The sequence below is a fragment of the Hippopotamus amphibius genome, chromosome X, assembly GCF_030028045.1.
Source record: "Hippopotamus amphibius kiboko isolate mHipAmp2 chromosome X, mHipAmp2.hap2, whole genome shotgun sequence".
NCBI classification, from domain to species: Eukaryota; Metazoa; Chordata; class Mammalia; order Artiodactyla; family Hippopotamidae; genus Hippopotamus; species Hippopotamus amphibius.
In genome coordinates this window covers 136,685,285-136,695,270 of record NC_080203.1, presented here as the reverse complement: position 1 = coordinate 136,695,270, position 9,986 = coordinate 136,685,285, and positions in this window count along the sequence as shown.

Sequence of the window (9,986 nt, the reverse complement as noted above, 5' to 3'; positions counted from 1 at the left end):
TGCGTTCGGTCTTCACTGCTGCGCACGGGCTTTCTCTAGTTGCAGCGAGCAGGGGCTCCTCTTCGGTGCGGTGTGTGGGCTTCTCATTGCAGTGGCTTCTCTTGTTGCAGAGCACGGGCTCTGGGTGCACAGGCTTCAGTAGTTGTGGCGCGTGGTCTCAGTAGCTGTGTTTCACGGGCTCTAGACTGCAGACTCAGTAGTTGTGGCGCACAGGCTTCGTTGCTCTGCAGCATGTGGGATCTTCCCGGACCAGGGCTCGAACCCGTGTCCCCTGCATTAGCAGGTGGATTCTTAACCACTGCACCACCAGGGAAGTCCCAGGTCGGTGTTTCTGATGGACAAGGCTTATCCCAACGTCACAGTTTCTATGTGCGTTTTCCCATTGGTGGACGTTTCGGTCATTCCCAGTCATTCCCAGTTTGGGGCAATGATATATCGAGCTGTGTGATGCTCGGGTACAACACTTTCCGTGGAAGGAAATCCTCATTTCTTTGGGTTAAACACCCGAGCGTGAAATACCAGAGCCACATAGGAAATGCATGTGTGACTTTATAAAATGTAAGAACAGCCTGCTTTTTTGCTGTGTCCTCCCCCAAAATGTATATGCAGATGCTCTGACCCCCCCATGGGATGGTGTCAGGAGGTGGGGGCTTTGGGAGGTGATCAGGGTTAGATGAGGTGATGAGGGTGGGGCCCCCAGGATGGGATCTGTGTCCTTCAAGGAGAGGAAGCACTACCAAAGCTCTGTCTCCATCGTGTGAGGACACAGTGAGAAAGCGGCCATCCGAAGGCCAAAAAGAAGGTTTTCCCCAGAAAATCAGCCAGGCCAGCGCCCTGATCTTAGACGTTCAGCCCCAGGACTGTGGGAAATGAATGTCTGTTGTTTAAACCACCCGACTGCTGGTATTTCTTACGGCAGCTGGAGCGGACTAATGCCAGATGGGTCTCCAAGCGGGCTGCACTGTTCTCCCCCCATCCCCCCACAGCTGCACTGTTTTAGATCCTCACAAATGGGTCGTCAGCATCTTTGCCAGCTTCCGTTATGGTCTTTTTCATGACCTTCCCACTGCTGGTTTCTATACATTTACAGGATTTGAGATTTGATAGGATCCCTGCCCTTAGATATCAGAACGTCTCTGTGTCTAAAATAGTGATTCCAAACAGTAGCTTTTCTTTTCTTTTTTTGTTTGAGCCGCACGGTAGGGCTTATGGGATCTTAGTTCCCCGACCAGGAATCGAACCCACGCTCCCGGCAGTGGAAGCACCGAGTTCTAACCACTGGACCACCAGCGAAGTCCCTGTCAGTAGCTTTTAACTGAAAGGAAAGGATGATTTCTCTGCTCCGTGATACAGTCTTATGGGCTCTCCCGTCCCTGGGATTCTGGTTACAACTTTGCTGTTTTAATTTATAACAATAACCTTTTTTTAATTAAATTTTTATTAGTTACCTGTTTCATACATCATATCAGCATATATATGTCAACCCCAATCTCCCAATTCATCCCACCCCCCACCTCCACTTTCCCCCCTTTGTGTCCATACGTTTGTTCTCTGAGTCTGTGTCTCTATTTCTGCCTTGCAAACCGGTTCATCTGTACCGTTTTCCTAGATTCCACATGTATGCATTAATATACGATATCTGTTTCTCTCTTTCTGACTCACTTCACTCTGTATGACAGCCTCTAGGTGCATCCCTGTCTCTACAAAGGACATGATTTCATCCCTTCTTACGGCTGAGTAATATCCCATTGTACACATGCACCACATCTTCTTCATCCACTCATCTGTCGACGGACATTTAGGTTGCTTCCGTGAACAATAATCTTTTTGAATTCTATACCGTATCTATGGGTAAAATTAAAATTTCATAACAGCCTAAACACCCCCCACCGTGCAAAACCATCTTGCCACATATTCAGTGTGTTTGTAAATCGTGTCTAAAACCTACAGCGGGCGGTACCCCCACAACAGACGTTGCTTCAAGCTCTCCTATGAATGTTGCAGATCTGACAAGAGCTCCTGTGATTCCCCAAGAGGTTTTATTTTCTTGTCTTGTTATTGAGGATGAATAGACATCCGTGTGGAGGTCTTACTCCCCAGCTCCCAGGGATCTGGAGGGAGAGGGCGTCATATTGAATCCAGGTCAAAGCAAGGAGAGACCCCTTAGCACTTGCTAGAAAACCAGGTGCCCTAGAAACCTCCCATTTCATTCCGGGTTCTGGAGTAAATGATTCCCCTACTCTTAAAGTAAACAGCAGGTTGCAGCACTATTTACAATAGCCCGGACATGGAAGCCACCTACATGTCCATCCACAGATGAATGGATAAAAAAGATGCGGTACATATATACAGTGGGATATTACTCAGCTGTAAAAAGGAATGAAACTGGGACATTTACAGAGACATGGGTGGACCTAGAGCCTGTCATGCAGAGTGAAGTGAGTCAGAAAGAGAAAAACAAATATCGTATATTAACACATACATGCGGAATCTAGAAAAATGGTACAGATCAACCGGTTTGCAAGGCAGAAATAGAGACACAGATGTAGAGAACAAACATATGGACACCAAGGGAGGAAAGCGGGGAGGGTTGGGGTGGGATGAATTGGGAGATTGGGATTGCCATATATACATTACTAATAAGAAAAAAAATACCACATTGTACACTCTAAATATATGAAGTTTATTGTATGTTTAAAAAAATAAAAAAATAATTAATAAATACACAGCAGGAGTATGACAGCTGCAGAAGGACTGGGAATGTGGTATATATACAATGGAATATTACTCAGCCATAAAAAAGGAAGAAATGATGCCATTTGCAGCAACATGGATGGACTCGAAGGGTATCGTGCTTAGTGCAGTGTCAGACACAGAAAGACAAATCCTGTGTCAGGTCACTTATATGTGCAACGTACAAAGTGATACAAATGAACTCACAAGACGGAAACAGACTCACAGATTTCGAAAACACAGTTACGGTTACCAAAGAGGAAACGTGGCAGGCAGGGATAAATTAGGAGTTGGGGATGAACATACACACACGACTGTCTATAAATAGATAAACAAAGACCTACAGGATAGAGGAGGAACCTGTACTCAGTGTTCTGTAGTAACTTATGTGGGTTAAGAATCTGAAAAAGAGTATAACAAAGGGAGTTCAACTCAAGGATGGAAGGTTCCTTAGAGGACTGGGATGGGGAGGATGGGGGAGATTCGAGGCGGGGGGAGTCGAGGGAGGGAGGGAATACGGGGATATGTGTATAAAAACAGATGATTGAACTTGGTGTACCCCCCAAAAAATAATAAATAAATAAATAAAATTATAAAAAAAAAGAATCTGAAAAAGAATAAATATATGTCTAACTGAATCGCTTTGCTGTACACCTGAAAGTAACACAGCATTGTAAATCAACGGTACTCCAATAAAATTTAAAAAAAAAAAAAAGGGATGGGGAATGATATGAAACAGAAACCGATCCCCTACCCAGGGCATAGCTTGGACCTGGTCACCCCAACAACACGCGAACACCCTGAGCTGAGCGATTGCAGGATGGACACAGCACCAGAACGGTACTCGGAGACGTGCACCTCCCACACTTGGAACCTGGGATCTCTGGACCCCGCACGGTAAACGGCCTTTGAGCAGAGGAGAGAGGAGGCTCCCCGTGTCCCGTGAGGAAGGGTGCAAAGGGCCCCACGGCTGTGGGAGGAGAAACCAGGGACAGGTGGTCACCGTTCTGCAGAGCCTTGGGGTGAAAGGTATCCACTTGCTAAAGTAGATTAGGTCCTTATATACAGCACTGTGTATAAAAGAGAGAAGCAGTGAGACGCTGCTGTGAAGCACAGGGAACTCTACTCAGTGCTCTGTGGTGACCTACATGGGAAGGAAATCCAGAAAAGAGGGGAGATACATGTTCCTATAGCTGAATCACTTTGCTGTGGTAGAAACTAACACAACATTGTAAAGGAACTATAATAAGAATTAGCAAAAATTAATAAAATAAAATAAATAGAAGAAAATAAATAAAATAATATAGATAAAATAAAATTACTTGCATAAAATAAAATAAATAAAATAACATAACATAAATAAAGTAAAAGAAAATAACATTACATAAAATATAAATAAAATAAAACACATAAAAGAAAATAACGTAAATGAAGTAAAATAACAAATAAAATAAATAGAATAAAATAAAAAAAATAAAATAACATAAAGTAAAATAACAAATAAAATAAAATGAAATAAAGAAAATAACTACATAAATAAAATATAAATAAAATAAAACACATAAAATAAAATAACATAAATGAAGTAAAATAACAAATAAAATTAATAGAATAAAATAAAGAAAATAAAATAATGAAATAAAATAAAATCAAATACAACAAATAAAATAACATAGCATAAATAAAATAAATAAAATTAAATAACATAACATAAAATAAAATTACATACATAAAATAAAATAAATTAAATTAAATAACATAAATAAAATAAAATAAATTAAATCAAATAAATTGAATTAATTAAATTGAATTAAATAACATAAATAAAATAACATAAACAGAATACGTAAAATCAAATACAATCGATTCTGTCCTGCGCTCTCCCTGGGCACCCCTCCCACCGGGCTCTCACGTGAGCAGGGAGGCACGTGTGACCCTTTCTATCCAAGGCAGGGGCGGGGGGGGGGGGGGTGGGTTGTGAGCCATCCCTCGGGGACCCACGCACGGAGGCTCTTCCTCGCACTCGGGGCGCCTGGGGGACCCAGAGCGGGACGGGACCCGGGCACAAGCCCTGGGAGGTCGTCCGAGCTGCGAGGGCATCACCTCCCAGTGGACGGAGACGGGGATGGCGTGGTGCCGGGAGGTCACCCAGGGGACACCCGCGTTACCCCCTCCCCACCGCCCGGGAGGGAGCAGGGGGGCAGGTGGCCCCCGAGCTCCTGCTGCAGAGACAGGAAACCCGGCTGGGTGATAAAACACAAGAGACAGGCTCCGGGCTCGGGACGGACCTCGGCTGGGTGAGGACATTTCCTGTCCGGCGACGATAACAGCAGGCGGGCCACGCACTGCAAAGCAAGACTCGCTGAGGAGAGATTAAGTCTTGGGGAGAATTTACACAAAGAGGGAGGGAGGGAGCGTCTCCACGCAGAGGGCGCGTCTCACCAGGCCCTTTCTCATCTCCCTGCCGCCTTCCCGGAGGCAGGGCTGCCGCGGACCCCTGGGCTCGGCTGTCACCCTACCCAGGTGGCCGCCCGGCCCGCCCCGCGCCCCGGCCCCGCGCCTTCAAGAGGGCCCCCCGACACGGTCCGAGACGCATCCCCACATTTGGCCAACCGGTGAGCTGACGCGTCCCCGTCTTTAGGGCCGTGGCTTCGGCAGCATCCCGTGGCCTTGGCAGCATCCCGTGGCCAGCAGGTTGGTGATGGGAGGCAAAGGCGGTGGGAGGCCGGGGCTTGGTGCCTCCCTTCTGGGGACGCAGGAGAAGGACGGGGCAGGGGCCGAAAGTCATGCCACCAGGACGTGGGGAAGAGGACAGCGGCGTGGCTGGACGCTGTGTCTGCTGCGTGGCTTTGTAGCATTCAGGGAGGACGTGGCAGGTGTCAGTGGTTGGGACGGTGTCGCCGATGTGCACACGGCGTCTGTGTCCTGTGCACCCTTATCTACACTTGAAACATTTCCTTTGGGGTGTTTTGAAGCAATGAAGTCCTCGAGGGCTGGTCTCGGAGGCCGACATGCCCAGGACTGCTCCCTCCCCGCCTCAACCGGCGCCCTGGACTCAGGGGGGACACAGGCTCTGACCCGCGGGTCTGCCTGGGGGGGACCTTTGGCCCGTCTCCCAGGGACTCCCAGAAAGGGTGTGGGGTCTCACCTGGGAAGGACAGAAGTGAGGCCACCTTCACTCCATCCTCGTAAAACTAACAGAAGTGGCGACTGATGTCCGCTCGTGCTCAGAATTTAGGAAACGTTTCTTTTCTTTTTTGGCTGCGAGGCGTGTGGGATCTGAGATTGAACCCGGGCCGTGGGCAGGGAGAGCATGGGGTCCTAACCGCTGGAGCGCCAGGGAAGCCCCGCAGGAAGCCTTCTGCGCCTGCAGCTGGTGGGGACCTGGGGGAGATGCCGGGGTCAAAGCGCCCTCACGGCTTAGAAATATTCGTCCGTGGGTCAGAGGTGAGGATTTGCTGCCAAAGGTGGTCCAGGAGGCAGGAGGGCCCAGGAAACAGGTGGTGGGTGAGGTGATGGTGGTCGGAGAGGATCCAGGGGACCCACTTCCGTACCCACCCCGTGAAAGCGCACCGCAGAGCCCACACGTTTCCGAACGCCGGGAGATTGGTACAAGACCCGGCGATGGGCACTTTCGTGGAAAGGGATGGCTGCGGGCACGTGGACCACAGGGAAAAGGAACCCCGGTCCCTGTGGACGGAATCTATCCAAACAGAGAAGGCACAGCCCTCACTACCACCCCCACTGCCCCGCCCCGGGGAAGAGTTGTGCAGTTTGCACACACACCGCGGTCTCCTAACACCCCCACCCCTGCGACTCCGTCCCGTCCGTCCACGGCTCACGCTTCCTGTCCATCTGAGGTGACAAAGTAATCCGGGATGGAGCTAAGAAACGCAGCAACTGCAGGATGAAACAGGCTTTTCGGAGGCAGCAGGGAATCCCCAGCACTTCTCCTGGGGTCTTGACGGCGGGACGGGGAGGTGTGATTCTGTCCACACTGCCCGGTGCCCTGAGATGCCAGGGGACATCCTGCCCTTCCCGGGCCACGTCCACGCTCTGGCATCTCCCGAGGGCAGGCGCCCATCTGAGCCTTCCTGTTCACTCCTATTGGGAGGGATGTAGGGTCTGCTGCTTCCTCACTCAGCATCCCCCCAACTACCGGGCAGGCGTTAGAAACCCCTGCAGCTCGCACCAACGTCACGGCCACAAGAGGCTCTGCCGGCTGCCCCTCTGCGCACCCTCCACCCGCTCAACACCCCATAGGGCCACACCCCCGCTCTGTCCCACCCTCGGGAGCCCCAGGAGGCCCTGCCAGCTCCCTCCTCTGGGGTCCACACAGGAATGCCACTCCGGTCCCCTAGGAGAGCAGCATTGGCGTCTATCATCTGCCCCTGGGACTCGTGATGGGGATGGGGGGGATGGGGGTGGGGGAGCGCCTCGGACACTCACACGGCATCACTGGTCTTCCATTGTTTCCCTGGCAACTGCTGAATGAATCCGCTGACATAATAAAGGACCACAGACAGGAGGCCGTAAACCGCAGACAGTCCTGAGGCTGGAACCTGAGACCCAGGTGTGGGCAGGGCTGGTTCCTCCCGAGACCTCTCTCCCAGGCGTGTAGACGGCCGTCTCCTCCCTGTGTCCTCGCAGGGTCGTCCCTCTGTGTGTGTCTGCGTCCTGACCTTCTCTTGTCGTAAGGACCCCAGTCCGATGGGATCAGGACCCACCCTAGTGACCTCATGTTACCTGCATCCCCTCTTTAAAGACCCCCATCTCCAAATACAGCCCCATTCTGAGGTCCTGGGGGTCAGGGCTTCAGCATATGGATTTAGAGGGGACACAGTTCTGCTCAGAGCTCTCCCCTCTTCTCGAAGGATGGACCGCTCCCCCTCACAGGCGCCCTTCTGCCAGGACCACAGCTCTTGATGCTGTAAATGACTTTCCCCTCAAATCTATTTTCTCCTCCACAGGGGCCAAGAGTCCATTAGGAACTTTATCGCTGGGCAGGGATTCACGTCTTGGTTCCCTCTGAGTTTCTCCAAGTCCTTTGCATCCTTTCCGGGCTTCCTGTGGAGCCCAGCCCAGAAAGGACCTGGCCCCAAAGGGTTCCCTTTCCTGGGTCTGCCGGGCCGTGTCTGCTGCTTTGCCGGCTGTGAACTTCCTCCTTAAACACAGAAGTCAGGACGGCCCTGTGTGTAGCTCTGACATGTTATTGCCTCTTCGCGTTGGGAAAAGTTTCAGCAAATTTTTGTGGAGGCCCGGACCTGTCAGAATCCTAAGAGGATCCCGGCATCATCTTCCCATAACTGGCTTCCCTCACCCAGAAGTTCCAAACCCCTTTCATTTGTTGAGCCTAAGATGGAATATAAGCCTCAATTATCTGACTGCCTCTTTGAACCACATTTTTTCTTTGTGAACTCCCGTGCGTACCTATGTGATTAAAGCTGAGTTTTCTGCTAATCTGGTATATCACTTTACTTCACAGGCACTGGGACAGAACCTAAGAGAGTAGAGGGAAAAGATTTTGAGCCTAGGATGGAATATGTCTCAATTACCTGCCTCTTTGAACCACATTTTTTCTTTGTGAACTCCCATGCATACCTATGTACTTAAAGCTGGTTTTTCTGCTAATTTGTTGTTTTATCAATTTAATTCACGGGCACCAGGCACAGAATCTAAGAGGGTAGAGGGAAAAGATGTATGAGCCTAAAATGGAATATAAGCCTCAATTATCTGACTGCCTCTTCGAACCACATTTTTTTCTTTGTGAACTCCCGTGCATAGCCTATGTAATTGAAGTTGGGTTTTCTGCTAATCTGTCTTTTATCAGTTTAATTTGCAGGCATTGGCACAGAATATAAAAGGGTAGAGGGAAAAGATTTTTCCCTCCCCTACAACCTCTACTCTCCAACTTTCCCCTTCCCCAGCCTCATCCCTCAGTCTGTCCTATCTAGGAAGACTTCTTGCTCACCAAGGAGACACAGAGCAGAAAGGAGGCTATCTGGTTGCACCAGGTAAGGAGATAAGTTTGTCTCTAATCACATGAGGTTGGCAACCATCTCCCAAAAGGAGCACGAAAGCTGAAATGCTGAGGGTCCTTGCACCTCACATTGTTGGTGGCCTCCTGGCTGTTATCAGCTCCTCCCACAAAGGTGTTCCATCTTCAGCCAGGTCGCCTGCAGCATCCCTCCTAGTGACCTCTGTGCAGCCAGCAAGGGCATGCCCATCTCTTTATGTTCAGCCCGTGCTGATCTGTAGGGTTGTGAAGCTATTAGAAAAAAAATCTGCACAAATGCACAAAACCCAGCCTTTTAATCACCAGACATAAAGTGAGCCTCCATCACAATATTCTAGAATGTCTTACAGACTTTTTTTTTCTGCTGCCCTGGTTAGAGGGACAATTTTCTCGAAGGAGAGAGAAGTGTTTGGGAGTCAGCTGACCTCCCTGAGCCATGGTTCTTCTCCTAGGTTGATGCTGAGAGTATTCCTACCTACAGGGGTGTTTGTGAGTAGCAGAAAATGGCAGAACAGGTGCATGACTCAGGGACAGACAGAATTGCCTCATGCCCCAAAGTGGCTGCTGTGGACCAGCACCATCATCATACATCCCTTCTTCTTTTCCCTGCAGGGCCTCACCTCTCCTGCCCCTGAGGGACCACTTGGGAGAGGATCAGAACAAAATAATCTTGATACAGACTGTGGCGTTCTGAGTGGGTCCCCACCTATGCCTCTCAGCAGCAGGGATGTGGACCAGTGATAGCCAGTGATAGTGGGCTGGAAGGGGAAACGGGTTGGGTGGAGCCCAGAAAATGTTTCTTTAATCTCAGTTTGCTGAAAATTGGCATCATGAATGTATGTTAAATTTATCGATGCTTTAGAGGGTGTTTCAAGCAGAATTTAAAAGGGGGTCTGATTATGCCAGGTGACCCAGGGGTGTAGGAGGACGATGCTCTGATGGGATATTGCAGACCAAATAGGGCCACGTGAACCACTGCTTTAGATGGGTGAGAGAGGTGAGGCGCCTAGTAAAAGAAGAAGGGATATGTGATGAGCAGGCCTGTCCACAGCAGCCACTTTGGGGTACGAGGCAACTCTGGCCCTGAGCCAAGTGCCTTGGGCCTGCTATTTTCCTTTACTCACAAAAACTCCACTGGGTAGGCTCCAATTCTCGGCGATTCCCTGGCAGTTGTGCTAAGAAGGAAGGGATCCTGCCTTGATTGGACTATGACTTCTGAACCGCTGTCTCCTCTTTG